This window comes from Odocoileus virginianus, chromosome 2 (assembly GCF_023699985.2).
Source record: "Odocoileus virginianus isolate 20LAN1187 ecotype Illinois chromosome 2, Ovbor_1.2, whole genome shotgun sequence".
Taxonomy (NCBI): Eukaryota; Metazoa; Chordata; class Mammalia; order Artiodactyla; family Cervidae; genus Odocoileus; species Odocoileus virginianus.
The window spans coordinates 98,859,677-98,871,575 of NC_069675.1; positions in this window are offsets into that span (position 1 = coordinate 98,859,677).

Here is an 11,899-nt window from a genome sequence, read left to right on the forward strand (position 1 = left end):
CACAGACACACAAGAGACACAGACACACACAAGCAACATAACACACCACAGACAACACAGTATACACATATAAACACACCACACAACCACAGACACCCAACAGACACACAGCACACCCACACAACACACACAGGCCCAGCGTGTCCCCCGGGTGAGCTGGCGCCGTCTCCGTGCCCACGGCCACACAGCCCAGAGACCTGCCCTGGGCACCACCTCCCTCCCAGACTAGGAGCGCCCAGAGACCCCGGACAGGAGGCCGTGCACGTGACTCGCCCAGCCTGGCCCGGCCCCCAGGAGGCCCCCAGTCCTCAGCGGGGGCCGCAGGCACGAAGACCCCTCCTGGGGGGCCGGGCGGAGGAAGGGGAGCTGGCCTGCACTCGGCCCAGCCCAGGGAGAAGGGCCTGGGAAGGCTGGGCGGGGCTCAGGCGGAGCCCCCGAGGACTCACCCGCTGGAAGGCTGGAAGGGCCGTGGCCCAGAAGCGGGCGGCAAGCGGAGCGCGGGGGCCAGGGCACCCAGGCCTCCGGGCCTGCGGGAGGCCAGGCGCCAGGCTGGGAGGGAAGCCGCCCTGATGTTGCCAGAGAAACCCTGGCGTCTGTCTGATCCTGGGACTCCTCCTCCAGGCACGGAGCCTGGGGACCCGTGCCAGGCTCCAGGGGCCTCACCTGGGCCAGCGCCCCGCCTGGGCAGAGGCAGGCAGGCCTGCAGGACAGCCTCCCCACGCCCCGGAACTGCCCGAGTCCCGCCTCCGTGGTCGCGGGGCCCATCCAGCCCGCTGTCTCCCCTCTCCCTAAAGCCCCCTCCCACTACGCGGGGCTCTGGGAGTAGCGGCCCTGGAGCTGGACGGGCACCATCCCTTCTGACTCAGGATACCAGGCGTGGGTCCCTGGGCAGTTCACGCCTCCAGAGCAGCCCTCCAAGCCTGGAGACCAGGTGGGTGGGGGCAGAGGGTGGCAGGGAGGGGAGGTCCCAACAGAGCACACTCACGGCCTACAAAGCCCCTCATGGCCTTGGGGTCACCACGGCAGCCCCGCCGGAATGGCAGGAGGTAGTGGGGGGTGTTGGGCACCTGTACCAGATGGATCCACGCGCGGATGGGTCTTGGGGTCTGGGTGGCTGTGTTGGGATCTGACGCTTTCCTGTGGCCCTTATGCTGGTTTTCCAACTAGGGGCCCTGGTGAGTGGAGGGGGAGGTGTGTCCATTCCCCCATCCACACCTTGTCCAGCTCCAATCGGGGAGGGGGGGGGCAGGATGGTGCCCAAGGGTCCTGGGGGCTGCCCGATAAACGTCCAAGTGTCCCCTGCCGACAACTTAGCTGGCTATGGGGCAGTGCCAGCAGGTGGCGCCCTCTTCCCATCATAGTGGGGGTGCGGCAGGGTGGTCAGTGTCCCACAGGGCTTGGCTGTTCCTGCCACACCCCATCCCCACAGTTATGTTTCTCACCACCCAGAAAATTCTAGAAAATAATCTTTTGCCAAGAAAGCCTCTTGGTGTTCAGAAAATTTGGATTTAGGGGACAGAAACTTGCAGCAGCCTGGCCTCTTACATACTCAGGGGCATGTGTGCCACCTTCCCACCCCTGGAGGAGGTGAGGGGAGCCACAGCCGCTCAGCCCCTGGGGAGAGCGGGACACTGAGGAAGACCAGCCCGGACTGGAGCTGGACCCTCCAGGAAAGACCCCCCCCCCAGGTCGCCGTGTCCCTGGGCCGCAGGGTCCAAAAGGGCTGACCCTGCGGTTGGTGGGTGTGGAGCGAGCGCCCCACAGCCGTGCCTGGGCCTCCTGGGCCCCCAGGAGCCCAGCCCCAGAAGATGGATGGGCTCAGGTGTGTCTGCACAGGTGGGCTGTGTCCATCAGGGTGAGAGAGACAGGGAGAAGCCACCTGGCCCGAGGGCTGGACTCGGGGGCTGGAGCCTGCTAGGAGCCTAAGTTCCTCCTTCAGAGTTTCTGGAACATTCCCCCCCGATCCCAAGTTAAGCAAAAAAGACCCCAACAATCCCTGGGGCGGGGAGCAGCGAAGAGGAGCGCATCCGCTGTCCGGACTCTGTCCCCGGGCGTCTGGCACCACCTGGGGCTGCCCAGTCCAGTCGCTGCCCTGAGCGGCCACACCAGCGTGCGCAGAGCACCTTCCCCTGGGCTTCTGAGATGCAGACCTCAGATCACCACCACTGAAAACAAATCACTTTTTCCCCTTACTGAAAGGAAATGCTCCAGGTCCTATGCTGAGACAAGTCTCCGGGCCACTGGGCCCCCTCTTCAGTGCACAGATTCCAGGCCTGAAAACCGGCTCAGGGCCAAAACCCCTGCCAGGGACTGTGGCTTTTTTTCAATCAGGGCAGCCACCCTGGGCCTCTCAGTCAGCCATCTTCACTGGCTCTGACCCGTGAGCGGCCATTCCCAGAGGCACCTACAGTGAGTGCGGTGGGCAGGGGGATGCCAGCCACGGCCAGGACGTCAGAACACAGGGCTGGGGTCGGCACTGATGCCCAGAGACCCCCGTCAGGCCGTTAACCAGGGTGCTGCCCAATGCCCAGCTGACAGCTGGTTTGCGGGGTCACAGATCCCCGTGATCGGCCCCCTCCCCGGTCTGTGGATATACAGCTGGACACCCCCACATTGGATCCATGGACCGTGGGCTAGGAGCTATTGCTGTGATCGCGGTGGGAAGGTCAAGGGTGTGAAACGTCTCCCCTCTGTGGTCCAGAGAGTGAAACAACCAGCGCCGCCTCCTGGTGCCTCCTGGCGGGTTTGAAGGATGCAGGCTGGTCCCCGTACCTCCACCTCATTCGCTAGTCTAGTCCCTGCTGAAATGCAGCGGATCCAGGACACCAACCACGGTCCCAGGGGCAAGGTGCTGCGGCCCCAGGGACACAGGGCCCCGTGGTGCAGGGCGGTCTCCATCCCCATCAGAGGCGGACGGCGTTGTCTACATGGGAGGCACACAGCACCCGCCGCAGGTCTGCCCAGGGCTGTCTGACTCCTCTGCCCTGAGCCACACGCATCACATCCACCCGTCCTCTCCAGGGCGCGATGCTGCCGCACTGGCCGATCAGACACAGGGCGACATGCGCAGCCTAAAGGATCCAGAAAGCTGGCAGAAGCAGATATGACAGCCAGGACTTGGGAAGACCGCAAGACTGCTGCACCGTGAACATCCCAGAGGTCCAGGGAAGGGTGGCGTTCCTGGGCGTGCCCTCCAAACCCAGGCCCAGTGGTTAGATCTCACACCTCCTGCCGACAGTCTCTCGGCTTCTGGAGAAAGCAGGGTGTACCTCCAGGGATGCACTCTGGCCCTTTCCCAGGTGGCTCGGAAGGCCACAGTCCGGAACGGAAAAGCTGGAACCAGAAAGCTGGCAGGCTGGTGTTGCCCGAGTCCACGATGGGCAAGGCTTATGGGGTGGGGACGCAGCCAGGCAGAGAGCCATGGCCCAGCCCGGGGCTCTGCATGCGGGCATGCCATCGGAGGAGGGGCTCCACCCGCCTGGGCCCGAAGGTCTGCGTCCTCCCCGGGGCCCTGGATGCTGTGTCTGGATAAGGAAGGAATCGAGGTTAAGTGAGGTCGTGGGGAAGCAGCGGCTGGTCCTACAGGATCCAGCGTCCTGACAAGAGGAGACCCCAGGGTCCCCACTCTCTCCTCACCCCCACGTGCACGCCCAGAGGAAAGGTCACAGGAGGACACAGCGAGAGGGTCCTCACCATGAGCCAATCTGCCTGGGCCTGGATCTTAGACTTAGTGATATTTCGCTACACAGCTCAAGCTGACTAAGAGACACGCTTACTGGGCCCTGACACAGACGCCCAGCCAGGCTCCAAGCCTGGTCCCTGCGGTCGGTCCCCTTCCCTCAGGAGCTGGGCCCGGTGAGCCCACCCAGGCAGGCCCAAGAGGGCTTTTTTTCTTTTAACATTTATTTTGTTTTTGGCTGTGCTTAGTCTTCATTGCTGCACAGGCTTTCTCTAGTAGCAGCGAGCAACGGCTACTCTTGGCCCAATCCTTTGACCACCTGATGCAAGAGTCAACTCACTGGAAAAGGCCCTGATGCTGGGAAAGATTGAGGGCGGGAGGAGAAGGGGACGACAGAGGATGGGATAGTGGGATGGCATTACCGACTTGATGGACTCAATGGGTTTGAGCAAGCTCTGGGAGATGGTGAAGGACTGCGTGCTACAGTCCATGCGGTCGCAGAGTCGGACATGACTGAGCGACTGAACAACGGGCTTCTCAGTGCGGTGGGTTCTCGCTGTGGAACGCAGGCTTGAGGCCCACAGGCTTCAGTAGCTGCAGTGCCCAGGCTCTGGGGCACAGGCCCGGTGGTGGCGGCACATGGGCCTAGTTGATCTGCCGCATGTGGGATCCTCCCAGACCAGGGATCGAACCATGTTCCCTGCATCGCAGGGTGGACCCCCAACCACTGGACCACCAGGTAAGCCCACAAGGGGGCTTTCTGACGGTTCACAGCAGCTCCTTGCCCTAATTCTGAGCTCTGACCAGCCCTGCAGAGAGACGGAGGGACGCTGGGCCCCGGGGACAGAGGCCCTGGCCCCCGCCTCTCCTTCCTTCCTGCAGGTTGCCCACCTAGCTGCCCCGGGCCCGATGCGGTTCTCTGGGGAAAGGTGCGTGCTCTCGTCCTGAGAGGTTTGTGGCCTGAAGAAAGGAGGGCCATGCCGACCGCGGGGAGCGGGGCAGGTGGCAAGACCACGTGCTGTTCCCTCCGGGGGCTCCTAGGGCCGCACGAGGCGGCGGCCGGCTTTGCTCCACAGACAGCTGCTCCCGTTCACATCAGCCGTCAGCCCTGGATTCCTTAGGGCCGCAGACACAGAGTCTCCACCCCCAGGGCAACCTGAAAACCACGCATGGCCGCAGGGCTCGGCGTCCCCAGGGTCCTTCCCCCTCCCCAACCTGGGGTTCCGACCAGATGACTCAACAATCAGGAAAAGGACCCGCTGTCCTTGTCCCAGGGCCCCCATGATGAATCAACACATGAGAAAGGTCCCTACCGCCCCCTGCTTACCGCTTAACCCCGGGCTGCGGGCACACGGGGTTAGGAGAGGAGCAGAAAGGGCCAGCAGAGGGCGCCCAGGAGGATGCGGGGTTTCCATGGCAACCATCAGCTGCCTGGGCTGGAACCACGGCAGAGGCTCAGAGAAGAGACCTCTGTGGGGGGGGCGGGGGCGGGGCTCGGCAAGGGTGTGGTCCCACTGTCCTGCTTTCCGTCTGTTTCATCGCTGCTGGGACAGACAGATGGACGTTGCTGAGGACTCCACTGAGGGCGGCAGCTCCTGCAGCCACTGCACTCCTGCCTCAGGCCTCCCCCGCCTGCCTCCCGGGTGGCCGGGGACAGGCGAGGGGTGATCAGCACCTCTTGAGAACACCCGTGAAGCGCTCTTGGAGCCCGGGGCGCCCTGAGCAGCTGGCCGCCTCCCCGCTCTGCCCGGAGTCCTGCACCCCCAGCGCCGGGTGCATGTGAGCACAGGGCCCTGCCAGCTGCCCACCCCACTCTCTCCTCCTCCCCGGGAGGCTGCCACACGTCCCCTGAGCGCCCGCCCTGTTTCTCCCTTGATGTGGCTCTGGCCCAGATCTGGGATGGCACGCTCCCCCTCCAGCTGGCCTGGCAGCCCAGACCTGCCCGAGAGTGACGGTGTCTGAGGGTGGGGAAGGGTGGGGGCTGGGCCTCGCCTCCTCCACACCCAGGGGTGGGCAGGGCCTTCAGGCAGGTGGATGAGGGGGCTCTCGAAGGGGTCAGCGGGTACCATGGGAACCAGGCGTCCTCCAGCCTCTGTGACCACACTCTTGGCATGGAGTGTGGCACACGGGTGCTGAGCGCTCAGTGGCGAAGGTCAAGGGAAATGAGGATGCGGGCAGGGGCACTGAAGGGTGAGGGCCCAGGGCTCAGGGACCTTCCTCTAGCTCCAGCTGCTCTTCCATGTTCCCGGCCAGCAGGCCAGCTCTCCTGTCCTGCAGCCTGGTGGCCCTGGGGGCACCTGGCCTTGCTGCCAAACGGAGCATCTGTCCCAGAAGTTCAGTCACTCAGTCGTGTCCGACTCTGTGACCCCATGGACCGCAGCACGCCAGGCCTCCCTGTCCATCACCAACTCCCGGAGCTTACTCACACTCATGTCCATCGAGTCGGTGATGCCATCCAGCCATCTCATCCTCTGTCGCCTCCTTCTCCTCCTGCCTTCAATCTTTCCCAGCTTCAGGGTGTTTTTCCAATGAGTCGGCTCTTCACATCAGGTGGCCGGAGTATTGGAGCTTCAACATCAGTCTCCTTTCAATGAATATTCAGGGTTGATTTCCTTCAGGATGGACTGGTTTGATCTCCCTGTTGTCCAAAAGACTCTCAAGAGTCTTCTCCAACACCACAGTTCAAAAGCATCAATTCTTCAGTGCTAAGCCTTTTTTAATGTCTCACATCCATACATGACTACTAGAACAACCATAGTTTTGACTATATGGACTTTTGTCGGCAAAGTGATGTCTCTGTTTTTTAATACACTGTCTAGGCTTGTCATAGCTTTCCTTCCAAGGAGAAAACATCTTTTAATTTCATAGCGGCAGTCACCGTCCACAGTGATTTTGGAGTCTAAGAAAATAAAGTCTGTTACTGTTTCCATTGTTTCCCCATCTATTTGCCATGAAGTGATGGGACCAGATGCCATGATCTTAGATTTTTGAATGTTGAATTTTAAGCCAGTTTTTTCACTCTCCTCTTTCACTTTCATCAAGAGGCTCTTCGCTTTTTGCCATTAGAGTGGCGTCATCTGCATATCTGACGTTACTGATATTTCTCCCAGCAATCTTGATTCCAGCTTGTGCTTCATCTAGCCCGGCATTTCGCATGATGTACTCTGCATATACGTTAAATAAGCAGGCTGACAGTACACAGTCTTGTACCCCTTTCCCAATTTGGAACCAGTCCGTTGTTCCATGTCTGGCTCTAGCTGTTGCTTCTTGACCTGCATACAGGTTTCTCAGGAGGCAGGTAAGTGGTTTGGTATTCCCATCTCTTGAAGAGGTTTTTTGTCTTTTTAAGAATTTGCTGTCCCAGAGGGGCCGGCAAACTCCCGGCCCATTGGCCCCATATACACGACTCTTGTCTGCCATGCTCCAGGGCTGTGCCAAGGGCTTCGCAGCAAGACCTCATTCACCGGGCTCCCATCTGAGGGAGAAGAGAGAGGCCCAAAGGAGGGCTGGGGCCCAGCTTGGGAGAAGCCCTGCTGTGTCCCAAGCCCCACGCTCACCATGGACTATAGCTGGGGTGGGGGGGTCCCAGCACAGAGCGGCTGTCTTCTGGATCAGTGACCATCTGAGCGTCAGCCCCACGCCAGGAGCTGCAGCGATCGCGGCGTGTCCCTGCCCAGCCTCCTGTCCGCAGGTAAGGACCTGGTTACACAGCAGGGACACAGCCACAAGGTGAATGTCACTCAGCCTCCACCTCTGACTGTATCTGTGACGTCCCCATGATGCTCACAATATAACGTTAATCGAGAGCAAAAACTACAGAGCTACATGTGTTACATGACCCACGTTGTGTGCAAGCCTTGTAAGTACAATTCTGAGATGTGCGTGCAGTCGGGTAAAGGGTGGTCCCCAAAGAGACACCCACCTACAGTGGTAAGCGTGACCTTGTTTGGGAGAAAGGGTCCTTGCGGGTGAAATTAAGATCCTAAATCCCACGCCAGTCCTTTCCAGAGGAAAGACAGAGCAGAGACACAGCGGGAAGTGGAGTGACACGTGAAGATGTAGGCAGCGAGGGGAGGGGCTCGGCCACCAGCCAAGGGCGCCTGGAGCTCCCGGAGATGGACGCGGCAGGGGGGACCCTCCACACAGAGCGGGACTCCCACCAGCACCTAAACTCTTCCGGCTTCCAGAGCTGAGAGAACAATTTCTGCCACTTGAAGCCGCCCAGCTGTGGTCATTGGTCACTGCAGCCCCGGGACAGTACACAGAGGCCCACGCCCCATACGGTCATGTTTACCCAGCACTGCCTGGGCCTCCGTCACCATCCCAGTGTGGGAGGGAAGGATCAGAGAAGGGCCCAGGGCCAAAGCGAACCCAGGCATCCGGGCTGTTAAACCCAGCCTGGCCTGGCTTCCCTTCCCCAGAGGGTCTGGGGCCACCACCCACCATTACACTGCGGGAACGGGGAGATGCCAGTGGGCGTAGAACCCCCCAACAGAAGAAACCCACTGCACTGTCTGTTCCCCTGGGGGCTTCAGAGCATTTATTTGAAGCAGCAGATTTGACTTCCTAATTCTGTTTGGTTTACGCTGATGTGGGCAGGCTGCCCTGGTAGCTCAGACGGTAAAGAATCTGCCTGCAATGTGGGAGACCCAGGTTCGATCCCTGGGTTTGGAAGATTCTCAGGAGAAGGGAATGGCAACCCACTCCAGTATTCTTGCCTGGAGAATCTCATGGACAGAGGCTACAGTCCATGGGGTTGCAAAGAGTCAGATATGACTGAACAACTAACACACTTAGGTTGATGATAAAAGATATCCCCTCTTACCCTACACCCAAGGCCTGGGGGGCTTGGAGCCACCCGAGGAACCTGGAGCCCAAATACACTCCCCTGTCTCTGTCTCCATCTCTTTCCCTGACTCTCTGTCTCTGTCTCCCTCTGTCTCTCCCTGTCTGTCTCTCTCCCTCTGTCTCTCTGTCTCTCTCTCTGTCTCTCCCTCTGTCTCTCTGTCTCTCCCTCTGTCTCTCTCTCTGTCTCTCCCTCTGTCTCTGTCTCTGTCTGTCTCTGTCTCTCCCTCTCTCTCTGTCTCTCCCTCTGTCTCTCTCTGTCTCTGTTCCTCCCTCTCTGTCTGTCTGTCTCTCTCCAGCACTCACAGTGTCTGCCAGGCCTGGGGGCACAGACTAGCAGGGGGCAGGAGTTTCAGTCCCATCAGCCAAGGGTGAGCCCGCTGTGGACAGGTGAGCACGGGCCTGCCCCATGGGCACCTGCCTCCTTCCCACAGGGTGCAGGGACATGAACCCGGTGACAGAGCTGCCCGCGGGCGGCCCGGGAATGCCGTGTGGCTGGGTGTCACTGGAAGGTGCGGTAGCGTGCAGCCCCAAGCACACCTCCAGCTATTTCCTGGGCGTGTCATCTCCCTGTGAGGCACTCAGGACACGGGTGGGCAGACCATTTCCTTCCGGCTTCTTACAAAAACCCACTGTCCACCCAGAGAGCCCACCCAGGGACATGGAGGCCTCAAGGAGAGGAAGTGGTGGCAGGCGGAGTCTTGGGGGCCTCGGGGCAGTGGGTGGCATGAACCCCAGAGCTGTGTGGAAGAGTGAGCTCTTTCTCAGGGTTATGAGATTATTAGAAATGACGGTAAAATGTGAGCACAAGCACGCATTTGTGTATTTGTCCCTCCCCTCTCCCCATCTACCTTTTGCCTCGGGTCTCAGATTGGGCACCTCTCCTGGTGGCACCTGGGGGTGACCCCAGCCCCCTGGGCCCTGCAGGAGCAGCCTAGTGGGGGAGGGGGGTGTGGGGGTGGGAGGAGGCAGGGTCTGGGAGCTGTCACGCTGGCCACCAGGCCATCCTCAGCTTGCCCCCTGCCCCAGCGAACACCCAGCACGTCCTGCCTGAGCCTGGGAGCTGGTTCTTTGTGTGGGGATGGCCCTGGGCAGCTGGACCACCTTCTCCCAGCCTAGTCCTCACCTGGGGCCCACGTGGGCCTTAAGTGACGGCCTCTCTCCAGAGGCCCAAGGCCTCTCCACCCCTGAGGGCTCAGCCAGACCCCTGCAGCTGTCCAGTGTTGTCTCCCTGCTGGCCTGTCTGGGGGACAGGCCCAGGAAGGGGTCAGTTAGGAAACCAGGCTTGACCTCAGCTCCCCTGAGGCCCAGCCTGGTGACCTGGGGCATCGCTGTCTGGTGTGCTCACCAAGGGGAAGGGCGCGCTGATGAAGTGGATGCCAGGGAGGGCTGAGTGATGACGGGCAGGCACGCGGCAATTGCCCCCAGGTGAAGGCGACGCTGCTGCCAGCTGCCAGAAGCAGGGTTGGTACTCTGAGTGCGGTGGGGGGCCGGCTTGAGAGAGGTAGTGCCTCTGGGGACAAGGTCCAGCATTGCTGCCTACGCCACCCACGGCATCCTCCCGCTGCCGCCTGTTAACCGGGGCTGGAAGGTTCCAGGTGGGAAACTGTTTTTCTTCCCCTGACACTCCTTCGGGAATGGATGAAGAGGGTGTGCGCACAGCCTCCCGTGGGAACACTCTGCCAGGGCGGGAGCACCGAGCGTCACGGGGGGATCTACACGACAGGACGTGCAGAGTGCAGGTGTGCAGGCGGCAGGTCTCTGCCCGCCCCCACCCCCCGGGAGGCTGGGGGGAAGGAGGAGTAGCCCCAAGGGTGAGCGGAGCGAATGGGAGGGTGGTGAGCCGGGCCCGCTGCCAGCAGGGGCGGGTGGGGATGGAGGGCTGGTGCCCCCAGGGCCCCCTCCTCCCCCAGACCTGCCTCCCAGCAGCCCCCTGCTCTCCGTGGAGCTGAGGCACACTTAGTTTCACAGCTGGGTGGCCACGTGCTGCCTGTCCACACTCCACCCTCCTTCCTGGGTCCTCTCCACGGGAGTCGGTCGGGTCTCTGGGTGGGAGAAGACACACCTCTGCGCCGTGTGGCAAGGACTGCCTGCAGGGGCTCAGCGGGTGCCCTGCAGCGGTGGTCCCCAGCGGTGGGCACCCTGGGCTCTGACTGCCCGCCCGGCACCGTGACCGTCACTGTCTGGACCTCCGATCCTTCCCGACCCCAGCGGCATAGGGCTGCTGAACCCTGAGGGGCAGGATGGAAACTCAAGACAGGGAAAGCAACTTGTGCCAGGAACCCAGCAGGGTAGGGGTGGGCAGGGCCTGACTAAGGCCAGTCTGAGCCTGGCCTGTTGCCCAGCACCCCCAAGAGGGTCCTAGCTCCCCTGGGAAGCTCTGATAGAAGACCCTTCTAGCCCAGGGCCTCCAGCTTCCCACCGGTCTCCCCCCTCCCAGGAAGGAAGAGAGAAGATGCCCACACCTCACCCCTCCGCAGGGACCGCCCCCTTTCTGCCACCCACGGCACATCACCACAAGGGCGGCCTTCCTGGCACAAGGCGCCTGGCCGCAGACCCAGGTGACCCGTAGTGGGCCCAGAGGTGACCTCCTGGGAACACTGAGCTTAGGCCTGGCACAGGCGGGGGGCCCACAGCAGCCCCTGTCCTCTGATGCCAGCCCGGGGTGCCCCAAGGAGGCAGGCCTGGGGCTGCGCTCAGCACCCCGCGCTCCGTAGGGGCCAGCTGGGGGCTGTGGCCAGGCCTGAGAGCAAGGCCCTGGCCCGGCTCCTGTGGTCACCGGGGGAGGGTGCGTGGGCTGAGCCGCCGGCCGCTGCGCTGTGGGTACAGATGGTTCTCATCCTTGCTGCCTCTCCCGCAAGAAAAACAGACCAGCTCGGGGCCAAGAGCCCTTTTTGAATCTCGTTTTTATTTACGCTGCCTTTGCCTGAAGCCAGGGTCCTGTGGGCTGCACTCTGCTGAGGGGCCTGGCTGGGGCGGCCGTGGCATCTTCCTGACCTTAGGGCAGTGCTCCCGGCAGGGGCCAGCGTGCCCCCAGGGGAAAGCAGCCCAGTTCCCGTCCCCAGACTCATCCCTGTCCCGCTGGGTCACAGCAACTTTTCCAGGACTGGAGTTCTCTGGCTGCACCGGGAGGGTGGAGGTTAAGGGTCCAGGACAGAACCCGTGAGACACCCCCCCAGAGCAGTCAGAACCCAGGGGGTGGAGACGAGGGAACATCCCCGCCAGGGCCCCCAGGAATTCCCAGGAGAGGAGGTGGCCCGTTGCTGGGACGCTGACTTGGGTGGGTGGGCACAGCCCTGTCACTCTACTTGCAGGCTTCCCCGGATTTCAGTCACCCCCATTTCACAGACAGCTGAGAAGACCAAGGTTGGGGGT